We start from the raw sequence: 21,015 nt of genomic DNA on the forward strand, positions 1-21,015 counted from the left end.
TGCAGGGCTTGTTATGGGTCTCTGCAAATAAATAATACATAGGCAAATTCCCAATGAGCGTAAATATTTATGGCACACAGTAGTTTGTTGTGATATGGTGTTGGGGTAGGAAGGGAGTGATGGAGTGCTAAACATTTGCTTATGGAATCTGCACTCTAGAGTCCGCTAAACAGCTGCTCCAGTGAATGATTCGATAATGCCTCATAGCCCTAACCATCAACAAAAGGGGAGGATTGGGATGGGTGTGTTGACTGGGTGAAATGGCCACTTTAAGACCTCCACCTTTCCACTTACAACTCTTAATCCTTGCCTTTATTGCTGGTATCTCCATTTATCCAGTATTGGGGTATCTTTCATAGATTCACATTCCTGAATCATTCCCCGTCGCCGAGGCGGGAGTCTAGCAGTGCTAAAGGTAAAAAACAGTAGTAGGCCCTAAGGAAAAGGCCTAATAGCCTATCTACAACATTATGCTAAAAAGACCAGTCTTTGTCCCAACCAATCGGCTAGCAGCACCTTCTAGAACCCTCTCTGCAGAGCCAGTTCTCCTCAGATTTTCACTCCACGTCGTGTGGAAGGGAGTCTCCCTGAGTGCTACTCAGTTTTTTTTTCATGATGTCAGACAAGAAGGCCTTATTCAAACCTTGCAGGACATGCGACAAAGAGTCCATGTTGATGATCAACATAAGGACTGTATCTATTGCCTCTACCCCAAGCATGAGGCTAAAGATTGTAAGATATGCCGAACCTACCATTCAAAAACTCTAAGGGATAGGGAGGCTAGAGTCCTGCTGTGGTTCAAGTCTTCAACTGAAGAGGATGATTGAGCTTCTACCTCCAGCAAGAGAGCAAGATCTCAGGACAGTTCGTCAAGTGAAGGGAGTAAACATTTTAAATCCTCACACTCCACTTCTGGTTCTTCTCGGGTGTGCGGAGGGGCAGAATAGGTTTACGGTTTATGTTGAGCATCGGAAACTAATACGTTTCGAGCACTGTGACCTCTCCCCTCAATCCCCGTGCAGCCATTAAACCCCTAATGAGGAGTTTTTTGCATTTCAATGTAACCACTTCTGGTTTACATTTTTTTCACCCTCTTAACAACTAGTTATTTGGGTCAAAAGGGTTGCAGGTATGGCAGGGTGTTAGTGTACCCTGACCACCCAACTCCTTTATTCTATGGTCCTGAAGAAAAACCGGTAAATCCCTTTGTTGGTTTGAAACATGTAAACCTAACACATATCACAGATACATTTGGTCTTAATTAAGCCTTCACTGTATCGACATACACTGTTTTTTATTATTGTCCAGTAGTCGTAGAATAAATAATTTTTGAATAAGTCATACCAGGACAATTTTTAACTCACTGACCTTTTTTTCTTTACATTCATCGCTCACATACCCGCTCCACTGTATCCCAGGTGTTGCAGCACACCTTGACTGCACTCGGCTGTCAAGGTGGCCCCGATGATGAAGCATGTCACCGACCAGATCGGTGAGTGAGGGGTTCATTAAAAACAAAGGACTTCTTCTTTTTCTTCATTAGAATCTCATCCCACCTATATCGCTCTCTAGCCTTATCTATGGTGGTACTCCTTATTTTGTTATATAGTCTTCTCAGGAAGCTTCAGCTCTCAAGGACTCTAAGAAACAATCTATCAAAACTGAGTAAAAGCTGTTCTGTCTCCAGCTTTACCTTTGACTATCTGTCACATCTTCAGCTCCATCATCGACAATTTCTACCACTTCTATTACATTTCCTATCCTGTCGACTAGGATTTTCCTAGTCTCTAAGAAAACCGTTGTCTATGATCCGTCGACAAAAGCCTCATCGACTAAGCTGTCTAAGCACTCGTCGACGAAGCTTCCGTCGTCGACTAAGACATCCACTGTGCCGTCGAAGAGTGCCGTTGAGCCAGTCGACTAGTGCCCCGCCGACGTTGAGCCAGTCGACTAGTGCCCCGCCGACGTTGAGCCAGTCGACTAGTGCCCCGCCGACGTTGAGCCAGTCGACGAGTGCCCCGCCGACGTTGAGCCAGTCGACGAGTGCCCCGCCGACGTTGAGCCAGTCGACGAGCCTCCCTGCCGACGAGTGCCCCGTCCACCATGGTCCCGTCGACATCTACCTCGTCTACTATGATCCCGTCAACTACTACTAAGAAAGTCAATCGACGGTGAATGTATCTTCCTTACCCTCATCATCGACCATACCATCTATAGGAGTAGAACTCGTTTCTAAGTCTTTAGTGCCGGTGCACACTTTCTCAACGCCTATCACTGGAAAGATTAAAGTTGGAAACCTTTTGAAGAGACAAGACTGTTCGTATATCTCACCACTTACTCCATCTCACCTCCTCGACACGTATGTCCAAGAGGAAAATGACGATGAAGGACCTTTTGGAATAGCTCGTCCTCCTTCAGAGCTGAACATTAAATGTCAAGAAGATGAGGAAGATTACGACTACACGGAACACTACTACCAGGAGGCTATTGTTCCTCACCACACAGGATACCAGAGGCAGTCTCGGTCTTCAGAGACCAGCCATCTGCCTCCTACCCTCATTCAGAACTTACAGGCCATGCTAGCTGATTATAGGCAGCGCTTCCCACCACAGCAAGTCATTCCACCCCCCCAGACTGTGGTAGTGCCAGATCCTATACCTCAACAGTAGTCCCCGGCACCGATGTCTCCAGATGCAGAATCTCCTGCCTGCTCAATCTCCGGATACTTCTTCGGATGAAGTTGAAGTTGATGAGCTGCTGGAGAATCCTCACTTGGATCCGTGGGATTCTTGTGTTATTCCCATGCCGTCTCCACAACCATCAGTCACTTCCAGAAGATATAGGTGGATTTCATAACCTCATGCAGCGAGCTGCTACTAGGTTTCAGCTTGCAGTGACTGTGGAACAAACTGATTGTTTCCTCCACGATTTCAAAGAGGAAGCCAGGAAAGTTACCAGGGCAATTCCAATAATAGATTACATCTAGACTGAGGGCATCAAAATTATGAATAATCCTGCTTCCGTGCCTGCAGTGCTGCCTCGAATTTATAAAAAGTCCGTGCTCCGATTGACAGCCCATCCTGCCTCATTGGTCACCCCAGGCTGGATTCGGTCATCTCACAGGCTGCCCAACAAAGGTCTAAAAATCTGGCACCACACCGCCGGACAAAGAGGGACGTCGTCTTGACCTCATTGGTAAAAAGTTCTCAACCATGGCTGCCGCCTCCATCAGGGCAGCAAATTCGTTGGCGATCATAGAACGTTATGATCGCCAAATGTGGTCGGACATGGCTGGTCTAATTGACCTTATCCTAGCGGGCAAGCAGCAGGAGGCTAGAAAGATTTTGTTGGAGGGAGAGCGCGCAGCCTCCGAAACCATCGACTGCCCTCTGGATATAGTCAATACAAATTTCAGGCAACTGGCTGGTACTGCAGATTTCAGGCACCAAGGTTGGTTAAAGGCTACCACCAGAAAAATAACAACAAAAGAGTGTAACTTGGTTGAAAAATACACAAGTAATTGAGCACAAGAGAGAAACCACACCAATTAGGTGTGTTTAGAAAGCCCTCACTCACCGACCTGGTCGGTGACATGCTTCATCATCGGGCCCCACTGGGTGTGACCGAATGCCACACCAGGGTGCTTGAACGCCAGATTTTACTGCGGAGCGGGTAATGTGAAGTTGTAAAAAATGTGTTGGTAAACCCGGCCAACTAAATTGAATGGTCTGTTACCAATATCATTACCAAGGGACGTGAAAGTAAAAAGTCGTCGTCGAGTGATCGTCGAGACTCAGTTCAGAGGGTTCGAACAGGTTTACACACGGGTGCCTGGCGTCGAGGGCGATGTGCCAAATACGCTATCACCCCCCTCCCGCGGTCTGTGGTGACATTTTCTCACCTTCCAAGTGCATTTTATTTTTGAAGTCTCTAATCCATAGACAAGCAGGGTGTGTGCCTCCCGTTTTTTTGTTTGGTGTGGCCCCCTCATTGCACTTGCACTGACGACTTTTACTTTCACGTCCCTTGGTAGGGTGGGCCTTAGCGTGTCCATACCGCCGGGGTTTATTCATCATAGGTCCTGACGAATGCCAGGTGAATTACACTAACATTGGCAGAAACTTGTTGACCATCACGTAATGATATTGGTAACAGACCATTCAATTTAGTTGGCCTTGTTTACCAACACATTTTTTAATATGTCTTTGTTGATCGGTCATTAAATCAATTTTTGATACAATTGAGGCATTTTTAAACTCACCACGACACTCTTATCACGTAACCCATCACTTAGTCCTCACAACTTCACATTACCCGCTCCGCAGAAAAATCTGGCGTTGAAGCACACTGGGGTGACATTCGGTCACACCCAGTGGGGCCCAATGATGAAGCGTGTCACCGACGAGGTCGGTGAGTGAGGGTTTTCTAAACAAACCTAATTGGTGTTGTTTCTCTCTTGTGCTCCATTACTTGTGTATTTTTCAACCAAGTTACTCTTTTGTTGTTATTTTTCTAGTCATTGTGGGGACTAAGAGTGTTGCTCCTTCCCTACCTCTCCTTTTGTTGATTTTGTAAAGGCTACCACCTTCAAACCAGAAGTCCAAACCAAGATATTAGACCTGGCTTACGACTGCAAATCTTTGTTTGGCAAACATATTGATGAAGCCCTCCAAGCAAACAAGACCGATACTGATACTGCAAGATCTTTGGGTTCCTTACAGTATAAACAGGGAACATTCAGAGGTGCTGGAGGGCGTGGATATTCCTCTAGAGGAGCTTACCACCAGCAAAGCAGACCATATCAGCCCCAATATTGGCAACCTTCTCAGTCATCGTACCGCCAATCTAATACGGCTGGTTTCTCTCGCCAAGGAGGCCGAAAACGGTCCAACAATCAAGAGCGAGACTCTCATAGAAACAAGTGAGTGCAGCCGGGCGCCAATCACATTTCCTTCCCTCCCTGTGGGTGCAAAAAGTTCTTTCTACCTAGATCAGTGGCAAGAAATTACCTGCAACCCCTGGTTGTTATACCTCGTCAAGCATGGGCACACCCTAGAATTTGTCACCAAGCCACCAACAACTCCGCCCAAGGGACCCCCTCGTCTTCACTTATTGTTCAAGGAAGCTTATTCAATGTTTCTCAAGAACGCTATAGAAAAGGTCCCGGTTCTTCAGAAACAGACAGGTTTCTACTCCTGTTTTTCCCTCATCAAAAAGAAATCCGGGGAATGGCGACCAATTATGGACCTTCGCAACCTTAACAGGTTTCTAAAAAACTGGGTTTTAGTATGGTCACCCTGTGAGATTCTGAGCTGCCTGAACGAGGGAGATTTTATGGCTTCCCTAGACATAAACGACGCATACTTTCACATCCCAAAACATCGAAAGAATCTCCGATTTCACTGTGGCTGGCACCTATTATCCGTTCAAAGTGCTCCCGTTTGGGCTCAAATCTGCTTCAAGAATATTCACAAAGTGCATGGCTCCAGTAGCAGCAATGTTGCGCTCTCCAGGTCTTCCCGTACTTGGACGATTGGTTAATCAAAGGTCCTTCAACAGACTCCTACCTGGCTTACTATTCTGATTTAGGCTTACTATTCTGATTCAGGCATGTGAATCTATGAAAGATACCCCAATACTGGATAGGAAAACAAGTTGCTGACCGTTAACTTCAGTTATCCAGTGTTTGTATCTTTCATAGATTCACATGCACCCACCCTCCTCCCCGGAGAGTCAGTTCTCTATTCGGGATACTCATTTCCCACTTGTGCTAACGAAAATCTGAGGAGAACTGGCTCTGCAGAGAGGGTTCTAGAAGGTGCTGCTAGCTGATTGGTTGGGACAAAGACTTTGGTCTGTTTAGCATAATGATGTAGATAGGCTACTAGGATTTGGGCTTAAGGCCTTTTCCTTAGGGCTTACTACTGTTATTTACCTTTGGCACTGCCATTTTATTTACTGTGGGCTCCCACCTCGGTGACTGGGAATGATTCAGGCATGTGAATCTATGAAAGATACCAATACTAGATAACTGAAGTTACAGGTAATTAACTTGTTTTCTTCTATCTTGAAGAGAGGCATCGTAAGTTCATGACTTACAACAAGCACTCTTGGTCCTGCCTACAGATTAAAAAGTTAAGGTGAAGTCAGAAGCTGAAACCCTAAAAGCATTGCGTCAAAAAGAGTGATTCTGTTTAACAACATTTCAAAGCCCATGGAAAAAACCTAATCCTTGGTAGCACAACCAATGGAAACAACCCATCAGTGGCAATACCACCAACCGCAGGAGAGATGGACAGGCTAGCTAAAACTAATTTTGCGAGGTAGGACAGTTTAACAGCAAGTGCTCTCTACAAGGATGCACCAGCTTCAGCAAGACTACGACTTTTCCACTTCTCTGCAATACTCCGGTATAGGGGAGTTTATTAGATCCTTTCGAAGACTTACAAAGAATAATCCAAGGCCTATGCACTGAGCAATGCTGAAAATGGTATGCATTGCATTGCATTAAAAGGTATCCTAAAGAAGTTACCTCAAGATCTTCTCCTATATAAAATAAACATCCATGGGCAGAAGCACCCACAGACTCATTCCCTCCCATGGAAAAGGCAATTCAGCATGTTAGCTGTGCACCAAATGGATAGCTTCAAGATGGGTATTTTCAATTTTTTCTAGTAATCCAGGATTGACAAAACCAGTAGAGGTGTGTCCCTCGTCCACCCCCCACTGCCCAGTAAGGTGGTTGAATGCTGTATAAATAATTGCATGTATGGATGAATTGATGTGACAAGTGTGTGGTCTGTGATTTGGCTTTAACACAGTCGATCGGGCAGGGAAACTGGTTTGCTCTTGCTTGGCAGGAGCATTTTTTAATCTCCCACCAAGTGGGAGCAAACAAAAAATTTGCTCCCAGACAGCTGAAGTTTTGAAAATGCTCAAGCTGTCATTTGATCCGTTCCTTTTGTAGGCCTAATTGATACAAGGGGCACAGACCACTTCCACAGATGGCTCTGGTCAGAATATAAAACTCTGGGACAAACTTCAACAACCTTCTACCGAGGTAACTATTTTAAAGGAAGAGACAGAGGAAACCATACCCGTTCCTCAAATACCAATACTAAACAAGAACTCCTTTATCTCCCCCTCAAAAACCCAGACCCCTGTAGATGGTCTTCAACTTGTAATTGAATTCCAAATGTTTTGAGACAGGGTCTTAGACATTGTCCAACATGGTTATTGCCTGGAAGAGTTGTTATAAGCCCCAAATATTTCACCTTGCAAAGATTCCACCTCGCAAACAAACTATCCATGCAACAGTCAATACTTCTCCAATAAGAAATAACAGCTCTGTTGCAAAAAGGAGCAATAGAACCAGTTCTGCCACAATTTCATGGGTTTGGTATGTTATGTAAAGGTTCTTGTAAAGCGGAACTAACACCTAATGGTTTCTTTCTGTGAGCAAAAAGGAGACAGAGAAGGAACTGTCAGGGCGAAAGAGAGGAAGACCTAGTTGTGTGCTCTACGGAACAGATGGGTTTTAAGAACAGATCTAAAGTGAGTATAGGAAGTAGTGAGCCTGCATTCTAAGGGGAGGGCATTCCAGAAAGATGGAGCAAGAAACGAGAATCTAAACCCTCTGTTTCTTGCGTTTGAAGACAGGTGTCTTGAGTAAGGCCAGATGAGAACGGAGGTAGCGGGGAGGAGCATAATGGTGAAGTAGAGAGGAGATGAATGACTGGCCAAGGCCGGCCAGGGCCTTGAAAATGGTGCAGCCTAATTTAAAATTGCAGCGCTCGGCTACAGGGAGCCAGTGAAGTGTCTTTAACAGGGGGCGAACATGCTGATGCCTAGGCTGGCGGAAGATTAGCCGAGCAGCCTGGTTCTGAACCAGCTGCAATCGATTCAGCTGGTAGGCAGGGATACCAACATAGAGAGAGTTGGCATAATCTATTCTGGAGATTACCAAAGCCAGTAAGGTCAGGGTGATGGCCTCTGTGAGAAAGCGGGCAATTTTGCGGATTTTCCGCAAATAAAAGAAGCTGGAGGAGACCACAGCATTAATCTGGGGCTTTATCGAAAGATCATTACAAATGATCACCCCCAAACGTTTGGCTGAGTCAGCAGGGCGAGGGGGGAGACCCAGGCTGATGGGCCAGAAGTTGGGACTCCACGGGTTGGTTGCACCCCCAACAAGAACCAGTTCGGTCTTATCAGGGTTAAGTTTGAGATGGTTTGCCCCCATCCAGTCACTGATGTGACACAGTGTGCACTAGAAATTGTGGATGGGTTGGGCCGAGGGATCAATGTCAAAGATCAACTGGATGTCGTCTGCATAATTAAATGCAGTGACATTACTACCTCATAAAGGCCGGATGAGGGTGGTATGGTACAAATTAAAAAGGAGGGGGGAAAGGGAAGAGCCCTGTGGTACGCCACATGTCAACCCAACTTTATTGGCAGTGAACTGGGAGAGCTGGACAGCCTGGTGGCGATTGCTCGAAAGAGCGAACCCAATCCAGGGCAGATCCCTGGATGCTGGCCTCCCTGACAAGGCCGACCAGAATATCGTGGTCGGCCGTGTCATAGGCGGTCGACAAATCCAGGAGAACCAAGGCCTGGCTGGTATATTCACTATGCTTCCTTATACCCAAAAAAAGATCCCGGAGGCCCATTCTAGATCTCAGACCACTAAATCATTACATAATATAGGAACATTTCCACATGGTAACTCTTCAAGAGATCATCCCTTTACTACAAAGACGTAATGGCAACCTTGGATCTAAAGGACGCCTATTTCCATATACCAATTCATCCTGAAACAGAAAATACCTCAGATTTCTATTTCAGGGAAAAAAATATCAGCCCACAGTTCTTCACTTCGGGATCACTACAGCACCAGGAATATTCTCAACATTTTTCAAAGTTGTGGCAGCACATCTGCACAGAGAAAACATTCCGGTCTTCCCATATCCAGACAACTGGCTAATCAAAGAAAACACATTCACACTTTGCAAACAAAACACTCAAAAGACCATAGATTTATTACATCAACTAGGATTCACCATCCACTCACAAAAATGAATCCACAACCAGCTACTAAAGTTTTTCTATGGGCCATGCTCAACACAAATCTAACTTTAGCATCCCCAAACAAAGGACAGAATAAGCAACATACTAACATTAATTCAACAATTTCAAACCGGAACTCTCATTCCAGCTAAAACATTTCTCAGACTTCTGGGCCTGATGGCATCTTGTATTTGCATAGTCCCACATGCTGGACTAAATGAGACCTCTTCAACAATGTCTCTCTCAACAATGGACTCAGTCACTGGGGCAACTTCACGATTTAATTTTGGTAAACAGCCGCACATATCACTCTGCAACGGTAGAATCCACAAAATCTATCCAAGTGGCGGCCGTTTTAATGACTCAGTTCCCATTCTAACATTCTTCCCGAAAAGGATGGGGATCACCTAGAGCTGCAAGCTATTGATCTAGAGATCAAAGCCTTCCTAACTCACCTACAGATCAAAGTTGTCCTTATTCGAACCGACAATATGTATTTATTTATAAAAAAGAGGGAGAGTAAGGGTCCACAAACTCTAGTTATCTCTCTTAGCTTAGAAAATATGGAAGTAAGCAACACACAACATTCCTCTGTTAGCAAAACGTGTCCCAGGGACAAGCAATCAGATTGCGGACTTTCTGAGCAGATCACAAGTCCACAAATGGGATATTCATCCCTATGTTCTTCAGCCATGTTTTCCAGAGATAGAACTGTTTGCAACAAAAAATGCAAAACTCCCACATTTTGCAAGCAGATATCCACACCATCCGTCCAAAGGTAATGCTCTATGGATGAACTGGTCTCTAATATTTGCATTCACTTTTTCACCTCTCCCACTACTTCTGTTAGTGGTCGGGAAACTCACAAACCTTTCACCAGGGTACTATTAGCACCCACAGGGCCTCGACAACCATGGTTTTCTATATTCAGGGAATTCTCTCTAGTGACCCACCAGAAGCTTAACCTGGACCTTCCATGCAGAACCATGTGACATTAAGACAGCCCACTCCCAACAAAATTATTGTTGCAATTTGGCTCCTGAAGTCTGAGTTTGGGTACTTTACCTCAAGACTGTATGAACATTCTTAGAGGCTTGTAAACCAAACACAAGGCAATGTTATGCAGCAAAATGGAAACGCTCTGTATATTCTGTCATAAACAAAACTTTAACCCTCTTCAGACACTTGTATGGACACTTATAGGGACACTTATTTTATATGGACACTTGTATGGACACTTATTTTATAACCATTGCATTTACAAACTGCAGGATTAGCATATACTTCTGAGATTACACCTTGCAGCTATTGTAGCATAGCTCCAAAATAGACCGGACATATCAATGTCTTACATTCCAGTTATAAAATCTTTTATGGAGGGACTGAAAAGAATAATTCCTAATATACTTCACCTTCCCCTGCATTGAACTTCAACATTGTCCTAACCAGATAAATGGGTCCTCCTGTCGAACCATTACATTATCGTTAATTGCAGTATCTTTCATGGAATTTTCTCTTTAATCAATATTACTTAGTCCATGAAATTCAGGCGTTAGACCTAGAAGAGCCTTTCTTTCAACTACTTAGGGCAGGGATTCCCACACTGTGCCGATCTCCATGGGGTGCCGCCAAACCTACGCAGGAGAGCTGCACACCTAGCACTTAAATGCACATAATTTTGAAGGGTATGTTTGCTTCAGTTAAACTAATTCGACTTAAACAAATGATGTTGATATTTTTTAAGTGACATACCTAGAGCTGTAAACATAGTTCTTAATTGATGGAATGTCTGGGGAGATGACCACCATATTTCACTGGATCCCCATGTTCCAACACTCCCAAAGTAAGCAGAAGACTCCCGATTAATTTTGTTAGACTAGCTAATAGTATTTTTCCAAATGCATTTCACACCAATGCAAGTTATTAGGAAAGTACAGTTGTCCGGTCTATTAACCCCTTGCAAGCGGCCACGATTCTGCGCCTGTGCGACACTTTTAAAGAGTGGGCGGGTTTATGACGCCCCCCCAGCCGTCATCAACACACGAGCACCGTGCTGCATGACTGGCAGGGGCCGTCATCCGCACGCAAGGGGTTAAACACTTCAGTATTGACATTTGTACTTTAAACACAGGTACTTCCAATACACATTGCTTTCAGTACACACAAATTTCCAGACAGCCCTGCTCTCTCATTGAGCACAGGAAAGTAAAACACCAATATGCCAATAATTGGAAGCAAGAACAAAAGAAGTTTGAAAAAAGAGGAATTTATTTTACTTGCATTGATTTGGAGGCAATTTTAGGGAGGAGACAGCAAAAAAAATCTGTCTGTGGTTTAAAAAAATCGTGAGTCACCCGTCAGACAGGTGTGTTAGCACGTATGACATGGGTAGAAATGGACATGCATGGAAATATTCTTCAAGCGCAGAAACACTTTGGCAATGGGGCGTACATGCATAGGGGTGCTATCTATCACTAAGTGGGGTACAAAAGTTTGAGGGTACTCTAAAAAGGTATGGGCAAAGAAGTGTAACTATGAATATTTTATTACAGGTGCCTTCCTAGTAATACGAAACACCCTGCGTATATGATTATATTACCTTATTAGGCTTCATCCCAATTATTTTCATTGAGCAAAATGCAAGTACTGCCTAGGCAGGGCTTACATCCACCCCACCCTCCCAAAAAAAAGTAACACTGGGGCAATGGCCAATGGGTCAAGGGAGCCGCAGGTCAAAAAAGTTTGGGAACCACCTACTTAAGAACTTAGAACTAACCCTAAATTCCTACCAAAAGTAGTTTCCAATTTCCATATTAATCGATCCATTAATTCACCTGTTTTTTTCTCAACCAAATACAGTTGCAGAAAGGGCATAACACACTTTAGATGTAAAAAAACATTAATACATTATATCAACAGGACTAAAGGCCAGATGTACGACTGTTTTTTGCAGTCGCAAATGGGAAAATCTGCCTGTATGAGACTGCAAAAAGGGTGGTGGTATGTACAAATGGTATTTTGCGAGTGGGTGACTCGCAAAATAGTGTTTGCGAGTTGCTGTTAGGACTGGGTGTGCCAAGGGCATCCCTTCCGAATGGTGTCAGAATAAAACATACCATTGTTTTGCTTCCGTAATTCGCACATTACAACCTACTTCGATCAGGTAGTAAGCCACTCTGGAAGGGAACATTTTCCCCTGTGTGAATGGATACAAAAATATTATTTAAGAGCAGACTGCTCTTTAAAAAAAAAAAATAAAAAAAATAAACGTTTACACTTTTTTTTAAATATGGCCAATTATCTTTTAGGAAAACTGGGTACAGTTAAATATAAAAACTGCTTTATTGAAAAAGCAGTCGTAGACATGGTGGTCTGCTGACCCCAGCCGGCCACCATCCCAGCGAGTTCTGGCTATTCCCAATGGGTTGCAAATTGCGACCCTCCTCATGAATATTGATGAGGCAGGTCATTTGCCACCCCATTAGGAATCGCGAAGTGTCTGAGACTCTGTTGTACATTCCATTTTGCAAGTCGCTAATTGCTAGGCGCAAAAGTCGCAATTTGTGACTCTCAAAATGGAATGGTCATACATCTGTCCCTAAATTATTTAAAGAAACTAATCCATTGTTTGTGGCCTTTTCACCTCCTTGTGTTTAAAAAGTTCTTTAAAATTTAGGCATTTCAAGATGGATAGCTAAATGCATCCAGACATGTTCTGCAGAGGCTGAACAACTTTTACCAATTCCACCAGAAGCACAGCAGAGGGACTGCTTTACAGTCGATGCAAAGCTTGTGTATCTACAGCACACATGTCTCGAACAGATTGTTACTTATAACGTGTAGGAATGTGCACCATAAGGAAGTCCAGTTCCAATATGTATTCACAGTATATCCTTTTATGTCTTCAATGTAAAAAAGTTCAAATCCAGCAAACTAGCTTTGTTCCAATTGCTCTTGGAACTTCATCAGGGCAAGAAAATCACAGAAAAAAATAATATGAAAGACTATAGAACACACAAATATATACAGACATAAATAATACAATACCTATTCAAATAATACAATACATATTCCAATAACCTGTATGTATATAAATATTACATGATACACAAAACAGTGGTATTATGAGCAGAAGTCCTATCCGAGCCACCCCCTATTACATAAACTGTCACATGAATAGCTAACATAACGTGGTAAAATATGAATAGCCACAATCCCAAGATCTCCTATAGAACCATGTCCTATCTAAATAAAACGGTATTAATCTGTGTATGCACCGAAAAAGATCAGATTCAACAACCGACAAGGACCTCAAAAAATATATACATATCTGAACCACAAATACCTATGAAACTACAGGCAGGTGGGATCCACAGAGTTTTATTTCAAAGTGTCCAGTGCTCAAGCTCACATGTGTGCTATGCCTAATGAATATCTCCCCTCCGAATAAAGTCTGGGGAATATTTCTTAAGTAATCTAACATGACTGTCGATCTACATAATGTGGAATGAAAATCCTCCACATTAAGTTATCGGTTGATTTGGTGACCTTCAATTAGTTCTGAGGAAGTGCAAAGAACACTATTTGATTCGTGTATAGACCGCATGGTCTAATCAATCTGTTATATTAACAGTTCTTGTATGGAGAAGTTCCCTACTGCTAAAAAAGTCTGGATTCCCCTCTACATAGCGATAGGTCGGACTGTAGCCCGGCGCAATCCCTATTAACAGATCTGTCCTCTTTAGGACTAATACTGAGGAATAGTGGGCCCACACATCAGGCAGGTCCTACCCTGGACCTGATATTCTCCAACGTCCCATTAGTTTTTTGCCCACCCGCAACACAGGTCAATTGGACTGATCATTTTATCGTAGAATTTATTACGCCTTATTCTACATCCACTCCCTCACGCCCAATTTTACTACCGAGTGTACTTAGGCAGTGACATAAAGTTACTGACACCACCTTCAAGAAAAAATTTAATCCTCCCCCACCCCCCCACCCCTCTTCACTCCTCAGGAAAATATTGTAACCGCTCTTAACAAATTTGAAAGGACAACTAGGGAAGCCATAGATATAATTGCCCCTTTCAAACAGGTCAAACCTAGACCGGCTAACAAACAAGAAATCTGGTTCTCTGATCACTTAAGGATACTCAAACGAACTACCAGGAAATTAGAAAAGAGGTGGAGAACTTCCCACCTGGTAGAGGACAAGAAAGAGTATTGGGATGCACTATCTACTTATCATAAAGCTATTCGTATAGCACGCAAATCCTATATTGCATCACAAATTAAAGATGCAGGGAACTCTCCAAGGGTCCTCTATCAAATTTTACAAACATTTGTTAAGCCAGTTGCATGTGAGTCCTCGGAGATGGCCTCTCAACAGCTTTGTGACGAAATCTCCTGTTTTTTCACTAACAAAATTAATATGATCTACGATAAAATAGTCTCCCCTAACAAGACAATTACCACAGACTCGGCGCTCCCTCGGGTAGATATAGAACTGAAGCAGGATACATATTTAGATATTTTCCCTCCTATTTCTTTACAAGAAACTTCCTCATTAATACTACAGATTAAAAGTGGTAGTCCAGATGATACCATTCCTGCTAGGATAATGCCTGCCCTAGCAGAACAACTCTGCCCCACGATTGAAAAACTGGTGAATCTTTCACTCAGTTCAGGTACTGTCCCCAGAGAATGGAAACGGGCCCTTGTCAGACCCATAAGGAAAATACTGCCATCTCATGGACTGACCTAGCCAACCTTAGACCCATATCTTTACTACCATTTTTAGGGAAACTGACTGAAAAGTATGTAAACCATCACCTGTCCAGATACATCGAACTTGCTGGCACCGTGGACTACTCAGTCAGGGTTCAGGCCAAAATATAGCACGGAATCCACCCTTTTGTCTGTCACTGATCTACCTATGTACCAGGACAAGGGTCTTTCGGTGATCTTGGTTCTATTAGATCTGTCGGCTGCGTTCGACACCGCTTCTCATACCATCTTGACTGATCGGTTGTTGAATGCTGGCATCAAGAACTAAGCCCTTGACTGGTTGAAGAGCTTCTTATCCGATCGCACCCAGAGAGTCACCATGGGTGCGTATCGTTGAGCGGAAGTAGAGATCTTAAAAGGGGTGCCACAGGGCTCTTGTTTAAGCCCAACGCTTTTTAACATCTATGTGGCACCCCTGGCAAGAGTGATGCGTAGATATGGTTTCATCCCAGTATCATACGCGGATGATACGCAGCTCCTCTTCCCCTTTAAGACTCTCTCCGCTGATGTAAAACTCTTTTTCATCAGGTATGAAAGCAGTGGCAAACTGGATGTCCGTCAATTGCCTTCAGTGTAACGTCAGCAAAACTGAGGTAATGTTTGGGGAAGCTAAAATTCTTTAAACTCCAGATTGGTGGCCGCAAGACCTAGGAGCAGTTCCAGAACCCAAACAGGTCGTGAAGAATCTGGGGATTCGATTTGACCAAGATCTGTCACTAAAACAACATATTACCTATATCTCGAATATGTTTCCACACCATTAGCCTGTTACGCAAAGTCTTCCCTTTGCTACCTGACTCTGTTAGGAAGACTCTTGTTCAGGCTCTGGTTTTAAGTTGGATTGACTATTGTAATGGCCTGTTGCTTTCTGCCAACGAAGGCGTGTTGGCTAAGCTTCAGGTCATTCAGAACACTGCAGCTCGCCTTGTTCTCAATGTCCCCCCGAGAACAGCATCTAAGCCCCTTCTTGAGCAGCTGCATTGGCTTTCAATCCGACAGAGAACTAAATTTAAAATATGTTGTCTGATTCATAAGTGTCTAAATGGACAAGGGCCGCCTACCTTGAAAAGAAATTAGTTCCCTACACTCCTACTCGATCTCTTAGGTCGAGCAACCATCTTCTTTTAGTGGTCCCCCTTGCCAAAAAAGCCAGACATGGGAGTAAAGCGCTATCACTGGACCCACTCTATGGAACAAACTTCCTCTGTCTCTGAGACAATGTAAAGAACATCTCACATTAAGAAAACGTAACGGTTTTGTTCAGAAATGAGATCTAGCTCCCACTCATTCCCTCTCAATCATAACTTCTGTTTACCACTAGCTCCATAAGCGCAGAGATACTCAAACTGGAGTAGATTTGAGCGCTATGTAAACCAACAAATAAATAGATATCAGTGTTGTAAAAATGTGTCCGCCAAGACACAATTGACTAACACCTGCCATATCGAGGCATAGTAAAGACATGGCTGACCAGTAAATGCCACATACTGTCTCTTGCACCGCCAGTCACAAAGGTGAGAGACTGCAATAGTTATCACTGAAATGAGGGGTGTCCATCTGTTGATACCACAAATCTCTTGAAACCCAATGTACCCTGTGTCAAAAGGGCGAGAGACTGAAAAAAATTCCCTTTGACATAATTTGTGTCCATGACTTGGTAAAACTGATTTTTCTACCTCTCCCCAGATTGAAATAAGACCCCGAGCCTTCATGAACTAATGACCGATGGATCAAGCGCCTACCCCGAGATATGAATATGAGATATGAGATCTGAGATATGAGTTCTGTAGTAGGGGATCTCTGTGTATAGTCCTAATCTAGTGAATAGTCCCGCCCATGTGCGTGGACCCCGGCAATCAAAAATAATCTCTTAAGTTGTCAAATCATGCAGAAACTGCAAAGACACTTAAGAGAGAATTTAAATACCAATAATGCAGCCTATATCCACAGGCTACACTGTCCAGTACTTCTACTAGAAATTCCACCAAACAAAACCACACACAACACAGCCTGCCCAGTTTCTTCCATAGCAAATCTACCAGTAAAAGACTCTGGAATGATAGAGGAAGGGATGTACAGACAAGCCCCATAGGCTGCCATTATGTGGCTTAAATAGGATACTGTGCCTTTAAGAGAACTTTCCAGAACTTTCTCCCAGTATCCCAGAATGCACAGCAGGTCCCTTTTACTTTCAGTTCTTTTTTCCGGCTCCTGCTAACAGGACCCTGGCATTGAGCTCTCCCTTTTTTCAAGCGTTTATATTGGATTTAAGTTCACTTTTTTGATAAGTGTTTGCAGTTATATTCTTGGTGTTCCCCTGCTCTCCTGTGTCAGGCTTTTAGGGCTCTAAAATGCCTGCTCTTTTCGACAAATGCCCAGCATGTGGAAGGAAGAAGGCCAAGACTGATCCACACTACGTCTGCATTATTTGTCTCCCTGAAGACTGTGATATCTGCCAGAACCTCTCTGCAAGGACCCTGAGGGAAAGACTGAAGATTAGGCTTCAAGGCCTGGAAGAGAGACGACTGCAGGCTGCAGGTGGGTCTGGGCAGACTGGGAAGGTTCTCTCTGCCTCTGCTGAGGCCTCTGGGGGGCTACCCAGAGGCAGGAAGACCAGCAAGCGGTCCCGGTCTCCGTCGGCGTCGATTGCATCGACGTTGAGAGGGATGACGACGGTGTGTGTCCCCAGCACTCCGGGTCGAGGCGGCGTGAAGATTCGACTTCGAAGAGCCTGGTTAGGCCTCCGTCGAAACCACTGTCTACGGCGGCGTTGTCGACGTCCACGTCGAGCTATCGGCGTCTAAGGAGAAGCCACAGGCGTCGGTGCTCGTCGTCTAGGCGATACCGCCGGTTGCCGTCTAAGACGGTCTGCATCGAGGGGATCCTCTGCGTCGGACCTCTAGGAAGAAGACTACGTCTAGGAGGAGTCTACTATCGTCGTCGAGAATGGAACGGTCGACGTCGCGGAGGCGGCGTTTGGCGTCAAGGAAGGAGAGGTCGATGTCGCGGAGGCAACGTTCGACACCGGAAAAACTACGTTCGGAGTCGAGGAGAAAGAGGTCAACGTCTGAGTCGTTCTCACTCCCCGAAGCGGCGCAGAAGTATTTCTGGCGCCAGAAGTCACGCGGAGTCTGGTGGTGGGTGCCTGAGACGGCTATCACATACTGGAGGGGCTGGTTCGCAGTCCCCTCCTCCTCCGGAGTCACCGGGCTCGGTGTACTCGGTGGTATATAATCCACCTCGGCCGAAGACGCCTCCTCCCCCTATACCTAAGGAGGATCCTCCCGTCAACCCTCCTCTCCCACCACTTCCTCCCTCAGGACAGCCACCACCTCCGCTCCCGCCGCATGGACCCGCCCCTCGGCCGGAGATACCTCCTGTTCCTCCGCCAAGTTCGGTGTCACTTCCTCTTCTTCCTACACCACCCAAGGGGACTCCTAAACCAAGACCCCAGGATGGGCCACGGAAGACACCCCCACGGAAACCTGCGGAGCGCCCACAAACCAGGAGGTCACGCTCTCGCTCCAAGAGGAGGGAGCGATTGCGCCACAGGTCGTCCACCCGGTCGAGAAGCCGCCATAGGAGGCACAGATCTCGCTCTCACACAAGGTCCTCGGGGACCAGGGACTACTCAGACTTTGTCGGGATCACCGGACACAAGGGTGTCGCCGGTTGATGACCTGGTGGCGTTTCATGATGTCCTATTGAGAGGCGCAGCCAAACTGGGGATATCCTTGACAGTGCCCACGCCCAAGACATCAGTTATTTTCGAGGCACTGCACCAGAAACACCTCGTCCACTACTACCTCTGGTGCGAGCCCTGGAGGAACCGGCCATGGACCTTTTTTCTCACCCCGGCGGTGGCTAAGGCGCCCCCCTCGATTACAGAAAAAATACCGGGCTGCCGATTCGGATCCAGCTTTTCTGAGGGTGGAACCTCCTCCGGATTCTGTGATTGTGACGGCGGCCCGCAAACAGCATGCCACCACCCCGTCATCCACGGTCCCCCCCCCCCCAGACAAAGAGTCTAGATGGATTCAGCTGGAAGGAAAGTGTGTGGACCTCTATGAAGGCTGCGAGTGCCACGGCTTTGTTGGGACGCTACGACCGCGCCCTCTGGGACTCCCTCTAGCAGTTTGAGGAACACTTACCTAGCGAAGCGTGAAGATTTCCAGGAAGTATTTAACGAAGGGATGCTGGTGGCGAATCAAATTATCAGCGCTACAGCAGATTCATCCCTCTTGGCGGCGCATGGCTTTTGCCATGGGATTAACCAGCGATGACATGCCTGGCTCCGCCTTACGTCACTGAAACCAGACTCACAACAAAGGGTTGCCAATCTTCCATTCTCTGGCGAAACCCTATTTGGGAAACATGCGGATGACTAAATGGCCTGCATGAAGGCGGAGGCCGAGACACTCACGGCTGTGGGCCTCGAAGCCCAAAGAAACCGTACCGCCTGTTCCAACGGCGGTTCGATGGACAGGGCAGAGGACGTGGCCAAGCTTCGGGACTGTCACAGCAACAACAGCAGTTCCGTAAGCCGTTCCAGAAACGCCCGAAGGGCAGGGGAGGCCAACAGTCTGCACCAGCGACCAAGGGCCCGGCCGGGTGTAGGCCCTCAGCACTTGCTTCCCCCGGATCCGTTAGCCACTTCGGTAGGGGTGAAGCATCCAATTTTTTTCTGGCAGAGTGGAGAAAAATTACTCAGGACAAGTAGGTGCTAAATATTGTTTGCAAGGGATACAGTCTTCGGTTCACCAGCCCGCCTCCAGCAATTCCACCGGTCCGCTCGCAGTTTCAGCTGCGCGAGCTTCAGGCGGAGGCAGATATCCTGTTAAGGAAAAGGGAGATAGTAGACTTACCTCTGTCTCAGAGAGGAAGAGGTCTGTACTCCTGGTTCGCAAGAGGACAAGAACGAGTTCAGGCCCATTCTGGACTTCCGACAGGCAAACAAATGGATTCTCAGGGAGAAGTTTTGCATGCTGTCGTTGCATCAGATCTATCCTCAATTGCTACAGGGAGACTGGCTATGTGCTATAGACCTACAGGATGCGTACTTCCATGTGCCCATTGCACACAAGCACAGGAAGTTCCTGCGGTTCCAAGTCCGCGCCAATCCTGATCAATTCACAGTACTCCCATTCGGACTACAGTCTGCGCCGAGAACATTCTCTAAGTGCATGGCGGTGGTAGCAGCACACCTGAGGAAGAACAAGGAGTTTCTCTACCCGTACCTGGACGATTGGTTGATCAAGGCATCCTCCTTCTTGGAAGCTCAAGCACACTTCCAGAAGACGTGCGTTCTCTTGAACAAGCTGGGGTTGCACATCAACATGTCCAAGTCTGTCCCGACTCCGGTCCAATGCGTACAGTACTTGGGGGGGCCCCCATCAATACGTTGTCAGCAAGCGTGTCTCCTTCGGAGGAGCGACTATTATCACTCCTTCGGAAGGCTCAGGCTCTTATGACCACTCCATCTACAACAATGAGGACGGTGTCTTCTCTACTGGGATCAATGGCCTCTTGTATCTTCCTGACGCCACACGCACGGCTGCACATGAGACCGCTGCAGGAGTGCTTGAAGGACCAGTGGGATCAGAGGAAAGGATCTTGGGACGACAAGATACGACTGTCTCTGCATGCTCTTCAGTCTCTGAAGTGGTGGTGTTCAGCAGAGAATCTCCTCAGAGGGGTTCCCTTCCACAAGGACATTCCCTCGCAGACTGTCGTGACGGATGCTTCTCTCCACGGATGGGGGGCACACTCCGGAAACCTACAGATTCAAGGAACGTGGTCCCCGATGGAGGCCACGTATCACATCAATTTCCTGGAACTCAGAGTGGTTCACTTGGCACTGAAGGCCTCTCTTCCGTCCTTTCGGAACAACTCTCTGCTTGTACAGACTGACAATACGACCACGATGTATTACCTCAACAAGCAGGGGGGTTCGAGTTCACGCACTCTGTCACAAGAGGCGCAGGCGATCTGGCACTGGCTTCTGGCCAGAGGACTGACGATAACTGCTACCCATCTGCCAGGTGTGCAGAATGTTCAGGCGGACTCACTGAGCAGACTGATTCAGGAAAACCACGAATGGGTCGTTAACGACTAAGTACTAGGAGAAGTCTTCGCAAGGTGGGGGACTCCAGACGTA

The 21,015-nt window shown here is 45.9% G+C and overlaps 1 protein-coding gene across 6 annotated transcripts in view; it reads left to right on the forward strand.

Annotated features, from left to right (window-relative positions):
* The window catches only part of LCORL (ligand dependent nuclear receptor corepressor like), a 649,811-nt gene that overhangs the window by 116,983 nt on the left and 511,813 nt on the right, over window positions 1-21,015 (forward strand). The gene's annotated exons all lie outside the window — the stretch shown is intronic.

Source organism: Lissotriton vulgaris, chromosome 3_2 (assembly GCF_964263255.1).
Source record: "Lissotriton vulgaris chromosome 3_2, aLisVul1.2, whole genome shotgun sequence".
NCBI classification, from domain to species: domain Eukaryota; kingdom Metazoa; phylum Chordata; class Amphibia; order Caudata; family Salamandridae; genus Lissotriton; species Lissotriton vulgaris.